Source organism: Gambusia affinis, linkage group LG10 (genome assembly GCF_019740435.1).
Source record: "Gambusia affinis linkage group LG10, SWU_Gaff_1.0, whole genome shotgun sequence".
NCBI classification, from domain to species: domain Eukaryota; kingdom Metazoa; phylum Chordata; class Actinopteri; order Cyprinodontiformes; family Poeciliidae; genus Gambusia; species Gambusia affinis.
The window spans coordinates 1,492,595-1,506,468 of record NC_057877.1 but is presented as its reverse complement, the minus strand read 5'-3'; the positions used below and the strand labels follow the sequence as shown (position 1 = coordinate 1,506,468).

At 37.6% G+C, this 13,874-nt stretch overlaps 1 protein-coding gene across 2 annotated transcripts in view; it reads left to right on the top strand.

Annotated features, from left to right (window-relative positions):
• The first annotated feature begins 331 nt into the window (after positions 1-331).
• Positions 332-13,874, top strand: part of LOC122837974 (inactive N-acetylated-alpha-linked acidic dipeptidase-like protein 2) — a 321,561-nt gene continuing 308,018 nt past the window's right edge. Inside the window, exon 1 of one of the 2 annotated variants that reach the window (XM_044128206.1) lies at positions 332-694. The gene's annotated coding sequence lies outside the window, so the exon portion shown is untranslated. The remainder of the gene's footprint in view (positions 695-13,874) is intronic. The other variant, XM_044128210.1, reaches the window with a different exon arrangement.

Here is a 13,874-nt window from a genome sequence, read left to right as displayed (position 1 = left end):
ATCCTCCTAAATCTTACAGAAGCAGTCTACTTGGTTATTTTATTGTGCATAGAGCAAAATATGTTTATAGTTCATGTTCGTTTGTGTTAAGCCAGGGGGGGAGAAACAGGTGCACTTTCTTTCTGCCTTTGTGTGCCTGAATTAGGTCACAGTTACTTATTGAAATTCCTGCATGAATGAACAGATCAGTGTTAATCACCAACACAACGTGCCAGCAACACTGCCAAACAGGTTAGGTGAGTCCAGATAAGAAAGGAGGAAGGACTATTCTAATGTCGGCACACACAAAGAAAGAACGAAAAAAGAAAGAAAGGGAGGGAGAGAGCGAGAAGCTAGCAGCTTGCAGGTAGACAGCTCAACTAAATTACAGCCAGGCTACACTGACAGGTGTAAACGTGAGCTCTGACGGCAGGCTGCTACTGCAGACAGGTAAACAAGCTAAAGGTAAAGGAGTGGACAAGCAGTCTCACAAGTAACCAGTTTGCTTTGTAGAAGTCAGCGTGTCAGGTAAAACAGGAGGCTGCTCTCCCTGTTGGCTGTGGGACTGTAGCCTGAGAGATACAGACAGTGGCTCCAGAACAGAAAAGAAGCAAATAGGACATCATTTATCCTCTGTTGCTCCCGGTTTGACACAGACACACTCACAAAGACGGAGGCAACCACCTGGGTGTTCAACCAGTTCAGCTTTTACAAGGTAAATGCACAGACTGGGTTGGCTAACATCTCAAAGGCTTGACGTGGGCGAATGAATTTGCATGTAGGCCTTTTATAGTTCTTGATAGTTTATTGTTTAGGTGTGTAGTTCCTTTCCTCTGACCATCTTTGTGCGTTTGCTCCTGGTTATCAAGTTGTAGAGCGCTCACAAAGCCAGCTGGGGTCTTCTTTCTCTTTTGGGAGTCTGGTCAATACAATGGCAGCATCTTGTTCTTTTTTAATGAGTAAAACTCAAAATACCCACATAAAAAAATGTTTCCAAAAGTTAGAGTAGTAAAGAAGTTGTAAATGCCCTGGTTGCCATGCAACACAATCCACCTGGCCAGTGCTGTTGTCCTGTGCTGTGTGTTGCCTGAAGACCTCATCTATAAACATGTTTCAAAGTGACGTCTCACACACACACGATCCCGCCCTCCAGCAGGGGGACAACAATGATTCCCACTGGTCTTCCTGCTGCGTTGTCGACATATCAGAGAAATTTCTTTTGTTCTTTGTTTGGGAAATATGTTGTGTTTATTAGTATTGAATCCTGAAACACTTTAAAGTAATCTCTGCTCGGTCAGCTAATGGAGCTGTTGTCAATCAGGTGCTATGGCAACGAGTCTGAGAGTAGCTAGCCGACACAGAGAAAAGAAGAATACAAGTGGTTTTGAATTGTTCTTCAATGTTTTTTACTTTTTTTTTTTTCCGCCTTTGCTGTGGTGCACTGCACTAAGTTAATGACATACATCTCCAGGTTTGACGTTGTTAACGGAATTGTTCCAGCGCGGCAGTGCAACCATGGATGGCAACTAAAAGAATAGTCTTTTTTGCCCTCCAGTGTTATGCACATGTGCGAAGTTTGCGGATGTAAACAATAACATGCAGTGTGTATTTCATGAAGCAAAGATGTAATACAGTGTTGCCTTTCTGCTCTGGTTTTGTCTTGGTTTGCATTCTTCAGGTAGTATGCACAAACCACAGGAGCCAACACTGACATGTTAGGCTTGGGTTTGAACAGGTGCTGTGGCTGCAGGCTGCAGATATCCCTGTTTTCCTGTCCTTGTTGGGAAACAGAGGATCTGGGGCTGGCACTCCTTTGTACATTAAACATTTACTCATTCATTTAACAACAATAAAGAAGAAAGGATAACGTTGATAAAAGTTAGGCTGTGAAAAAGTGATTGCTTCCCTATGGATTTAATCATACCGTTTCAGGTCATCAGACTAATTTGAATAGCAAAAAGAAAACCTGAGAAAATACAAAGAAGCTTTCAAATGAGGGTTTTATTTATTCATGGAAAAAAGCAACTTGACTGTGTAAAACGGATTAATTAACCCTCCTGCTATGTTTGTTTCTGAGGTACAGCAATTATGCTCGTAGGTCAATTTGACCCAGGGAGTGTTTGATCATGCAATAGTGTCAGAAACCAAAAAATCCTCCAAAACATTTTTTGCATCTGATTATTAACTTCACTACTAACCATTTCAATCAATATTTGTGCAATTATGTTTTTTTTTTTTTATTTATCAGAAATTAAGGATCAATAATGTCAACTTACTCATTTGGAAATAAATAATAAAATATACATTTTTTTATGTCCACTGAAAAAAACCTAGACACAAAAAACAAAGAAATTAATCTTTGGTAAATTTTGTTTATATTATTTTTTTTTTTTTTCAAGGGGTGATGTTTATAATTGAACTTGAGACAGACATACTGTCCAGGGACAAATTGACCTGCTGATTAAAACCAAGATAATTGAGTCATGCAGAGAGTATTTATGTTTTCCTCCACTTCTACTGAGTGTCCACTCAGTGTGGGTGGACTTTGCCCACGGGAACAGAAAAGATTACTGTCAAATGTTGTATGAACACCTGCTTTCTTGCAGTTTCACGGTGAAGTAAAGAGAATGCTGAGAAAGTGGGATTGAGTGTGTGTATGTGTGTGTGGTGAAATATGGTTCATAGATGCAAAGAAACATATAAATTGGACATTTTTTAATCTTTTTTTGCACTTTAACTTGACTGTTGGGTCAAATTGACCCGAACTGTATTTATGTAAAAAGTAGACATAGGGGGAGTTACAAACGTGTAAAATGAATAAATTTTCAACTTATATGTAGAGTGCACCTATTAAGACAAATAGAAAAAGTTTCATGCAAAAAACAAAACTTCAAAATTTTTTTTAAAATTTTTAAACTTTAAAACGGGTCATTTTTGGTTTTGTGTCACACTCAGACCTTATTACTACCAGACCTTTACGATTAAAACACCTATAGAACACAAAGCTTTGTCTCAAATTTTCCAACATTTCTGAAATATTTTCTATAGACTGACAAGTCAGCTTTAAAGAGCGGGTGTGTCCTGTTAGTGTATATCTGGTTTAAACTAATAGAATTTCAGAAGAACTTAATATTGACAGTCAAACTGGATGGTGTAGCGTGATGGTCTTGTCCTGAGTTTCTAATTCAGAGCCTTGATGTCTTGGCAGAAATTGTGCTTGTCAGGAAAATATATGGCTATCACTTTGTGACCTCAAGCTCAAGTTCACAATCAGAAGCAGTAGCATGACCTTATACGACCAGTTTCAGTCAAACCTTTTAATGTGATTATATCCAAACTGAGTTGCTCAGAATTCTTCCACAGTAACACATTTGAAGCTTTTACAAACGCGTCTTGGCAGCTGTTACTGTCAGTCATGGCACAACCTGATATACGCAATTAATCTTCTACACAGATTTGGATTTGTTTTCCTTCTATTATCTGAAAGAACTGAGTCATATTGACTTTATCTGTTGAAAGTTGTTTGATGTGAAACATTACACACTTTTCTTAATTCAGTCTTGATTTAGTAATTAATAGATTTCTAATAACTGATTACTGGGGACGTATATTTATATTTCCTTTTATTTTTGTCTTAGTTTGTTTTGTGTCACATCCGAAATGATTATTGATTTATTTCAGAAAGATTCAAGAAGTAAAAGCTACCAGGTCATATCCTATTGTCAAGACAGTAATTTATAACAGAACATATCTATTTTTTGTTTTGTTTTTCTGGTGACATTTTGGTGACCAAGGTGAATAAACATAACCTGACAGTTTTGAAGAAAACCAAGAAATGTTAAAGACCAAATTCTGGATTTTCCATCAGGTCAGCAGCTATTTCCCCGGTTGACCTCATCATTGCTCTCTTGTTCACCAGGTTCATCTTTTGTTGTGCAGGACCTGAAATGATCAATACTCACATCCTGAGCTGTTATTAACCTTTCATGTCCCTTTCTAAAATTTAAACATCTGCTGATATTTGTGAAATAGAGCTGTACCCAAACATTGGCATACTGCACCCAGAATGCATCTCTGCAAGTTTGACCCTGCAAAGGGAAACTTAACACCTACATTGTGGGTGTTGACACCTGGTAAATACAATGATATAGCATGTTAGCATTTGCTTCTGCTAACATGCTTCTACTTTAGCATTAGCATCTGCAAAACACCCAGCTGGTATAGTTATTTAACGTTAGCAGAATTAATGTTTATGATTAGTTCTTTAGGATCAGCATAACTAATGCTTTGGTTAGTGCTGCCACCACTTGAAATATGTTATATGAACTTCTGATCAAGGTCTTTTTGGTTATTTTCTGTAATTTTTTTTTTATTTTATTTAATTTAAAACGAAATACAAAAGCTTAAAAAAAAAAACAGTAGTTGCAAAGGACAGAAAACTTTCCTTATCTGTCATGTTCTCTGAAAACTGGCCAAATTATCAGAACGTCTCTCAGAATATGAAAACATGGGAGCAAAGCTGCACAAGCAGAGAGTGTAGGAGTGGTGGTCTAGTCAAGCTTATGAGGTTACTGCCTGGATAGTTTTATAGTCATGGTGATTATTGTGCAGTTTAAAAAACATACATTCATTTATTGTCACCAGCAGTCTGCAGTGTGACGTGCCACTTTTTCCCAGGCACTATGTCAGATGCTAATTCTTTACAAAATGTTACATGAAGACATCTTGAATTCTGACACTGATTTGTACTTGATTCTCTTTGATACGGCAGACACTCTTTTTACTCTGTTGCCCCTTTCCCCCCCTCGGTTTTTTAATATCATTTGACATTCTTCACCTGAAAGCAGACATGGTATCGGCTGTCTTCTGGTAGCATTCTCCTCTGCAACACAATCTGATGTGTCTTTCAAACAACAAAGGGGAAGAGTGAGAAAGAAAAGGTGGGTGTCAGGTAGAGAAGGAGGGCAGGCGGCTGCTCTCTGGCTCCGTATCTTACAGAGTCCAGCACTTTGTTATCTACTTGCACTGTGGGAGGAAAAACGTCCCATCTTCTATATTATCATCAAGCATTGATAAGAATGTCTCTCACCTCTCCTCCCTGCACAAAGGCAAGCTGATACCCAGGCTGTGTGGCTCTGTGTGTGTTTTTAGCTCTGTGAATTTCTTGTTCCTTTATTGTCTTCATAGATAATAACATTGAAGTGAAGTTGTTGATACTATGAGACATTTGTTATATCTGACAGATGTACAATTGAATTTGGCAATGTTTAGTTAGTGGCTTTAAACTAAAATCAAAGGACAAACCTTCACATTCACGTACCAGAAAAGCTCTTTTATTTCTTTCCACATGTTTCTAAATGTGTATTTTCTGCCTCCTGTGTTAAGAAGTCTTCAAAATATTGTATATGAGCTGTAAGTTTCACATGCATGAATTTTGCAAGTTGCTGCTCGGCTGGATGAGGAAAAGCTTCTGTTGCCTCATTGCACAAGTTCCATATGACATGAATGCAGAGGGACATTTCTAGATTAACATTAAAAAGAAAATTACTTCCTTTAAACCTTCCTGTATATAAAAACCTGGAAAACAGAATCTTCAGTCATATTTGATTTGAAACAGTAAAACATTTTCCTGAGCATTTTATGAAAATGAGCATACAGTGGAGGTCCAACTATTTATCTGGTAAAACTCAGTGTCAAAGTTGCTGTGTCTTGTTCCTCCCTCCTTCCTGTTTTAGAGGGAGAGCCTCATGGCTCTTTACTAGGACCTTAGATGTTCAAAGGTTTTATGCTGCTGTCTTGGCCATGTCACTCTTGGAAAAGAGGTTTTTAATCTCTGAGTTATTTTTTCTCGTTAAATAAAGAATACATACATACATTTTGATACAAATGAACAAGCATACCCTGCTGTTTGTTCCAACGACAAACATAAGTAATATTGCCAAATCAGAAAAATTCGTATTGTATGTTGTTCATAATTCCATATACTTGCTGCATGGAGGCAGACGATCTTTGAGAATATCATTTGTGAGAGATTGTACCATCCCATTTTGCTGTACAATTGGCCTTTTCAGTTACTATGGCTACTACTCAGAGGAACACACTGATGATGTGAGGAGCTGCAGCTCTGAGAGTTTTCAAATCTAATTTTAATTTTTTTTTTAAATTACTCAGGTCTGTAGACATTAACTTTATGATTGTATATGTGTGGTAGTGATTAAATGGCTAAGTGTGTGTGTATTGTGATTAGAAAGCAACTTATAGTGTTAAATTTAGTCTTATTTTATAATTGCATTGTATATCAATTTTTTGTAACCCGTCAAGGGACTGCAGATGCAAATTAGTTCTTGTTATAAAAGGTTACAGTTCATCAAATGGTGACATTTATGTCGGAACTGTATATTGTCCCTTTTTAAATAAAGTTCATGATCATTTTATTCTATCAACTAACAAAACTTACTGAAGCAGCAGGACCCAGAACTTCATATTATTTTCACGGGGCCCAAAAGACTTCTCTTTGTGGTTATGTATTCTAACTACAGATGTTCAACAACTGAACAAATGATAAATAGAGTCATTTTGGGGAAAGCCATTAATTATGAATCATGGCTTCTTCAATGTAAGAAAGATCCAGAGAGCTGCAAACAATCAGGGAGTTCCATCAGAATCAGCTTTGTTGGCCAAGACTATGTTTTCAAAGACTTCGACTCCTGATTCACATGCTCACAACATAACCATTAAGTGCAAACATATAAATTTAGGGGAAATAAAATACAAGATTTATTTAAAAAAAAATGTTTGTACATAGTTGAAAGCAGAAGTTTACATTTAACTTTTTTTCCCACTGCCTGATGTTGAATCACAAACTTCTCTTTTTTTAGCTCAGTTAGAAACACCAAATTACCACAACAGTGAAAGGACATGTCAGAGATTAGTAATGTCACCAACATCAGCAGTTTATATACAGGACGATGTATGTGTCTTTAAACAAAGAGGGAAAGTCCAGATGATGATGTCAGTTAAAAGTGCTGGAAGATTGACTGAAGGGGTTGAGGAAAAGGACACTGAATATGTGGTGATTGTGTTTATAGATAAGAAGATCTCTGATGAGTTGATTCTTGGATTTGTAGAGTTCAGTTTAGGAGAACACATCTCTAAACCTATGAGATGTTGCAGGTGTCAGGAATTTGTACATTTGGCAAAGAATTCAAAGGAATAAGAAGGTGTGCATGATCATGAGTACAGTAATAGTGAGAGGCAGTACAGCCAAAGTGTTGTAACTGTGGAGGACATCACAGTGTGGCTTATTGGGGATGTGAAGTGATGAAGAAAGATTACAGGAGAGAAAAATTAAGAAGAAAGTTCTTGTGCATAAGCAGCAAGGCGAGAAATCAAGAAATTTGAGAAACTGGGAAGAAACAAAAAGAGCAAGTATCAGATGAAGTTCAGAAGTCCGGATCATGGCAGGAGACAAAAAGGACTTATTACCCTTATTGCTGGAGTCATTAATGTTACTGCTGATGTCAAATCTAAAAAATGGGAAAATAAAAATAATTAATTCAGCAGAACATCATCTTGATAGGACTCAAGTGGAAATAAGATGGGTTTAGTTTGCTGACAAGGCAGGAACCATTTATTCAATGATATTAATAAGGAGTTTTTGCTGGTTTTTTGTTTTTCGTGTGTTTATTCTCTGTCATGTGGTCCACAGTCTTTGCCAGATGGTGGCAGTAATGCTCATACACTTGTTTGAAGAAGAAACTTTGTTTCCTGGTTTGACATGATGGCAAAGTCCAGTCAGGAAGACAATCATGGATCTGCTGCACTCTGGTTCATCCTAATTCCTGGAAACCTTTTCCAAATGCTTGAAGACACCATATTCTTCTGGTTAAACAATTATATACAATTATAGACATGATGGAAATGTCCAGCCACTCTGCTCAGGATGGAGACGGGTTCTGGTCCCACTGACAAACACGTTTTGATCTGAACTATGAAAAATGCCATTTGCATGACTTGAAGCAGAGTTTTGTCTGTCTCTCTCTAGGAGTTGAAACGGTCAGCTGTTTTCTCTAAACGGCCTTCTAAGCTAATGTTGCTGTTGTTGAGGGCCAGATGCTGTTTACACATTGCCTCAGACATGTTTGTTTTTTATCACCTCAAAATGACATATATTGTAAATTTTTATTCTGCTCATGAAGCGCAACTGACACAGATACGTATTTTAAACACTTTGAACTATGTGATTCAGTTAGAGCATTACTAAGGTTCTTAAAAAAGTTGCAAACATGCATTCTTGGTTCATGGTAAATTGTCAGTAGAATAGAACCACCACTTGCCTTCCATACTGATTTTCTCTGCCTGCTTTTAAAAATGCTGAGTCAGAGGGAGCTGTAGGGTAGAGGTAAGAAGCAGCAAATGAACTCTGAAGTACCGACTGGTTGGTAAAACACACTCGGCATGACCTTTAGTTAACGGACAAATTGAGCTGTGGCCAGAACACGCTTCTGACTCCAGAGTGAGCTGTGCTGGGCACTGGGAAGAAGCAAAGATACATGTGAATGTTACAGTTAAGAAAGCAGATGCTTTGGAATCCCTTTCTTGGAAAATATGTGTTTATGTATGGAGTTAAATTGGGACCACAAAGTTTGCAAAAATAAATAAAAAAATTCTGAAAAAATGAAATTGAAACTGAAAAATTATTTTGAATCTGAAAAAAAAAAACTGTTTGAAAATGAAAAAAAAATTTCAGATTCAAGTTGATGAATCCAGGATGATGGATGAGGGGGTGTGAGTGCGGTGGGCATAGAACCATGAATGACAGCTCACCACAACAGCTGGACAGCACTGTAGCATTCAGGGACCACAGGAACTGAAAACGTCTTTAAAACATCATCAATATTCTTTGCGTGTGATTGGTTTTAAAAAGTAACATGCTTCACTGATAAAGCCGATTTATGTCAACAAAACACACAAGTATCCCTGGAAAAACTATTATAGTAACACATTTGACTGAAACCTACAAAATGATCAGAGAAACAGAGACGTAATGTTGGTTTTCCAATGAAAACATGAAACTATGACAAAATAACAATGTTTAGTGTTCCAATAGAAATTTTTGATTAGATATTTTTTGTTGTGACTTGTAACCATCTTTTGCTCATTTATGAGCATCATTTTGAATTTTGAATTTCTTGATTTAAAATCATGAATGATCCGACAGAACTAGAGTTTTAACATGGTTCCTCTGTAAGAGCCCCTCTGGTTATGACCACGGTATCAGTCTGCAAACACCGCTCGGCTGCTGGGCTAATAAGCGCTTCTAATTATCTCCGGTCTCTTGTGGACGGCTGCCAAGGCCGACGGAGACAGAAGCAGGAGGGATTGGGTGACATGTTTGGCTTGTGCTGTTGCAGACTGTGACTGTAGCCATGGCTTTGTTATGTTTGTGCAGTGAACTGACATGGTTCTGCTGACTGAGCATGGTGCCGAAGCGGCTTCCTGAACTGCTGTGGTGCACTGATAGGACACTTGTCATATCTGATAGAGGCAATTTGGGTTCAAATCCTGCCTGGCTTTAAAGTGCTTTATTGGCAAAGTTCATTGGAGTGGGACACAGCAGCCACAGAGCAGATATCATAGCCATCCGTATGCATATCATCAAGGGATTGGTGAACAAATATGGCCACAGCAACAACTATTCACCGGTTTTAAAACTGCTTTGTAGACCAGTGTGTGCTCCACTTACACCGTTACTTACACATCGTAATGTGTTCTCCTGGGAAGAGGAATACATCGGTATCGCACCACTTTTTTTATCATACAAAAAATGTTTTGTGCCAAGGAATTTTATAGAAAAGCAGCTGCAAAATCTGATTTTTTTTTTACATTTTTAAATTTTCTGGTGTCTTGACACTTCACTTTTCCTGTTTCTATAGCAAACTACTTGGAAAATAACTGTGTAACATTTAAAACATCACTTTTCCTCTTGGGAGAACGTTTTTTTGTTAAATGTAGCAGTTTGAGCTAAATGCAAGACATACATACTTTTGTCTAACAGACTTTAATATCAGTCAGGAGATACTCTTTTTGTACTCCACATTTAAAATTCTTAGTTTTTATAAAATGAATTAAGAATAAGTTATCTGAAAGCAGCAAGCCAACTACAATCAATAACTTTGTAGGAGAACATGAAGTTTAGAAAAAGACTTAAAAATATTACCACAAAAATCTAGTGTTGGAGATGAGCTTTTAATAGAGCCACACTTTATTTCGTTTTCAATACATGGACAGAACGGGACGTTTACAAAAACAAACAAAATGGAGTTGACTTGGTACAATCATGGGCAAAAAGTACACACATTTCCCCACTGTCCTGGTACTTCTATCATGGTCTGTGTTTTTTTGTGTTTATTTTGAGTTTTCCGTGTTTCTGAGTCTTCATATTGTCCTGTCCTGCCCTTAATTGCTCCCTTTTGTGGCTCATTTCCTTGATTACCCTCTGTGTATTTAGCCCCACTTGTGTCCTTTGTTCCTCGTCGGGTCCTCGTCTCGTTTGGTGTCCGTCTTTGTTACATGTGTCCCTCAGTCCTTTTGGTCACCCTGTCGCTACCTGTGCTGAGCCCTATTTACAAAAGAAATTCCTCTGATATGTCCATTTTTTGTTGGATCAACTGTACTGGTTTCTTATCACTAAATCATCATTCACTTCTACCTGGTCTACCGCGTGTGCCTTCACCACCTCCCACACCGCAAAGCATGACAACTTCTCTGAGTAAAATCAAGATATTTGAACAAGGAAAATGCTGAAAATGGCTTTTTCAGTGTTATATATATATAGATATATATATATATATATATATATATATATATATATATATATATATATATATATATATATATATATATAAACTGTAATGCGGAGAAATGTTCACCAATCAAATCAGACGTGTGTGGTACATTATATATATATATATATAATGTACCACACACAGAGAAAAAGCCCATGGGGTATAAAGGGATATAAATAACCCAGTCTCTTAAGACCTCTTAAACTGTAATGCGGAGAAATGTTCACCAATCAAATCAGACGTTTCTTAGTGCTGTTTAATTATTGCATTGAATCAGTTTTGCGAGTCTAATCAGTTACTCTTGCAAGACTTGGCTATAAAGAACAAAAAAAAAGAAAAAAAAATGTTGAAGCTTAAATTAATTGAGTCTCTTCTGTTATTTCAACAAGAAGCTCTTGAAGTGAAGTGATCAGAAAATTTCCAGGAACGCTTTTCAGGTTAGGTGTCAGAAAATGTCAGTGTGTTCTTTTCTTTGGAGGAAACAATGTTGCCTTCAAGTGTCTGAATGCTTTTGACATGATCCCTGGTGTGTGTTGAGTGCCTCAGATGAAGAGTGTAATTACACTTCAAAAGGAGACGAAGCTGAGTCTGCAAATGCTGAACAATAGTCTGTGTGACAGCCCAGAGACATGTATGACAGCTTGTCCCGACACTGAGCACAGTGAGGATGTGAAGCACTTTCATCAGTAACATCTCCAACTTCTCATGAATTATTAAGACTTTAACAATACCGGATATTTAAATCTCTTCTTTATGGCTAAGTGTGCGAGTGTTAAGGAAGAAACTGAACCATCCCAGAAATCCTTACTGTTCAGTGTTTTCTCGCAAGAGAAATTGATTTTATTGATTTACATTGTTGCATTTAACGATATTTACTGAGATTTATGTAATACATCAACACAAAGCAGTGCATAATTGGGAAATGGAAGAAAAATAACCCATTATTTTAAAGATTTTCACACAAGAAGCCAAGATATAGCTACCAAAAGAACAGTCCAGGGAGGACAGTATTTCAAATGACTTTAAGAGCGCTGGTGTAAAGGTTACAAGGACTTAGCTGTATATAAGCAGCAATACACTGTAAGTGCTTGTTTAGTACAAATATATACTTTATGGCCCCAACTAATAAGAAAAACCATTCTATCTGAAAAGTAGTTTTGCACACTTTTTTCTTTTCAAATCTTTATTTTCAATTTCACTTTTTTTCTTTTGAACACATTTTACAGTTCTAATTTAGCTCCATATTTTTCATTCAATGATTTCAATGGACAAAACTGGCAGAGACACACCAAATGATTTTTATTCATATAGAGATGAATGCATTTTCACAATGAACATTCTAGCCAATGGAATCCAAAACAATGTTGAGGTTAGACTTTGCAAACAGAAGAATGTAAAATGGTTTATGGTGGTATCCTTACATTTGCGAGGCCTGTACAAGCTTGACCTGCCAGACATGTAGGCTGCATTAAACAGACGAAACACACACGTGTGTGTTCTCATACATACACTCATCAAAGACCACTTTGGGCCCATTTCCCTTCCTCCAAGCAGCTCATCTCCTCCCTAGTCAATTTGACAAATCCATTAGGGACCCATTATAGACTTTATGAAAGCAGCTTCACTATCTTTCTCCCAGTGCTGAGAAGGAGCACCATAAATAAGATTATTGATGATAATGGCGGTCCTCACGGGGGTTTAAATGGTACGTCTATAGGCGTGCGTGCGTGTGCGGGTGTGTGTGTGTGTAAACACATGTACACACTTCAGCCTGGCTGTCATATTTATTGTTGCGGTTGGGATTGCTCTATTTATGTTAGTAAAGCTTTATGTTTGATTTGTTCCAGCCCCAATTTAATGCTGTTAAAGCTTGATATCAGTCTGGACATGTTTTGACATGACTCCGGAGAACCAAACAGTTATTTGTCTTATGGTTAGCTAATTCCTGCCTGGAGCTGAAGCATCTATGTTGATGAGCCACTATTCATATCTCTTCTCAGGTTTTATGGCACGTGTAGAAGACATTTCTGTGGAAGTCAAACACTTAGCCTGTGACACATTACAGCACAAACACAGCAAAAAGAGCCTCCTTCACTGGTTGTGCAACAACTTGGAAACTCATATCTTTTCAAAGAATACCAATAGACAATCCCAAAAATTAATTACACAATACCATAATTTTGTGGAAAATGTACTCATACAATAAATTACTGGTCATGAAGTTGCAACTGGGAAATTAAACCAGTGTTCCTCCTCAAGGACAATAATTCACTCGCATGCACAGACAAACAGGTTCTGAGCTTATCCATTCATCTAAAGTGTGAAAATCAGCTCTCACTGACGCATGAAGAAAATTTCATCCTCTAGTTTGTACAGAGGGGCCCTCCTCCCCTTTTCAACACCAGACCCAAGTTGAACTCTTTCTCACACAGCTCTGTGACATGTTCTGTGATTGGCCTGGAGTTAGTTGCTGAATTTAATGGGGAAACGCGCTCAGTCTGCAATGTTATTTTGCTTCAACTACTCTGCTTCCACCATCCAGCTTTTGTATCCGTATGCAACGTGAATACTTTTGAAGAGTGTTGAGGAATTGTGTACATTTGTATGAATCTTCACTACATACCTACAAAGGATGCCAAATAGCTAAAAGCTTCTGGATGCAAATTCCATCAACGTTGTCCAAGGAGGAAACTTTCTGCAGAAAGGTGTGGGCTTACCTGTAGACACGTTGCAGTTTATTGTTTACATCTGGAAATTTTGTGCATGTGCGCATCGCTGGAGGGATTATTCTGCTGCTGCGGTAGAACAATTCTGTTAACTGAATAAAACCTGGAGATGTAGCTTTGTATATTTAGTGCAGCGCACCATCCAGCAAAGGTGACAATAATGCAGAAAAACCATTAAAGAACACCTTAAAACTACTCGTATCCTCCCTTTTTTCTTGTTTGCTATGCAGCACACACTTATTGTCATAGCAACTTATTGACAATAAAGCCACTAATGTATCACCTACACCAAAAAACACACAAACATTTCCTTAACAGAGAT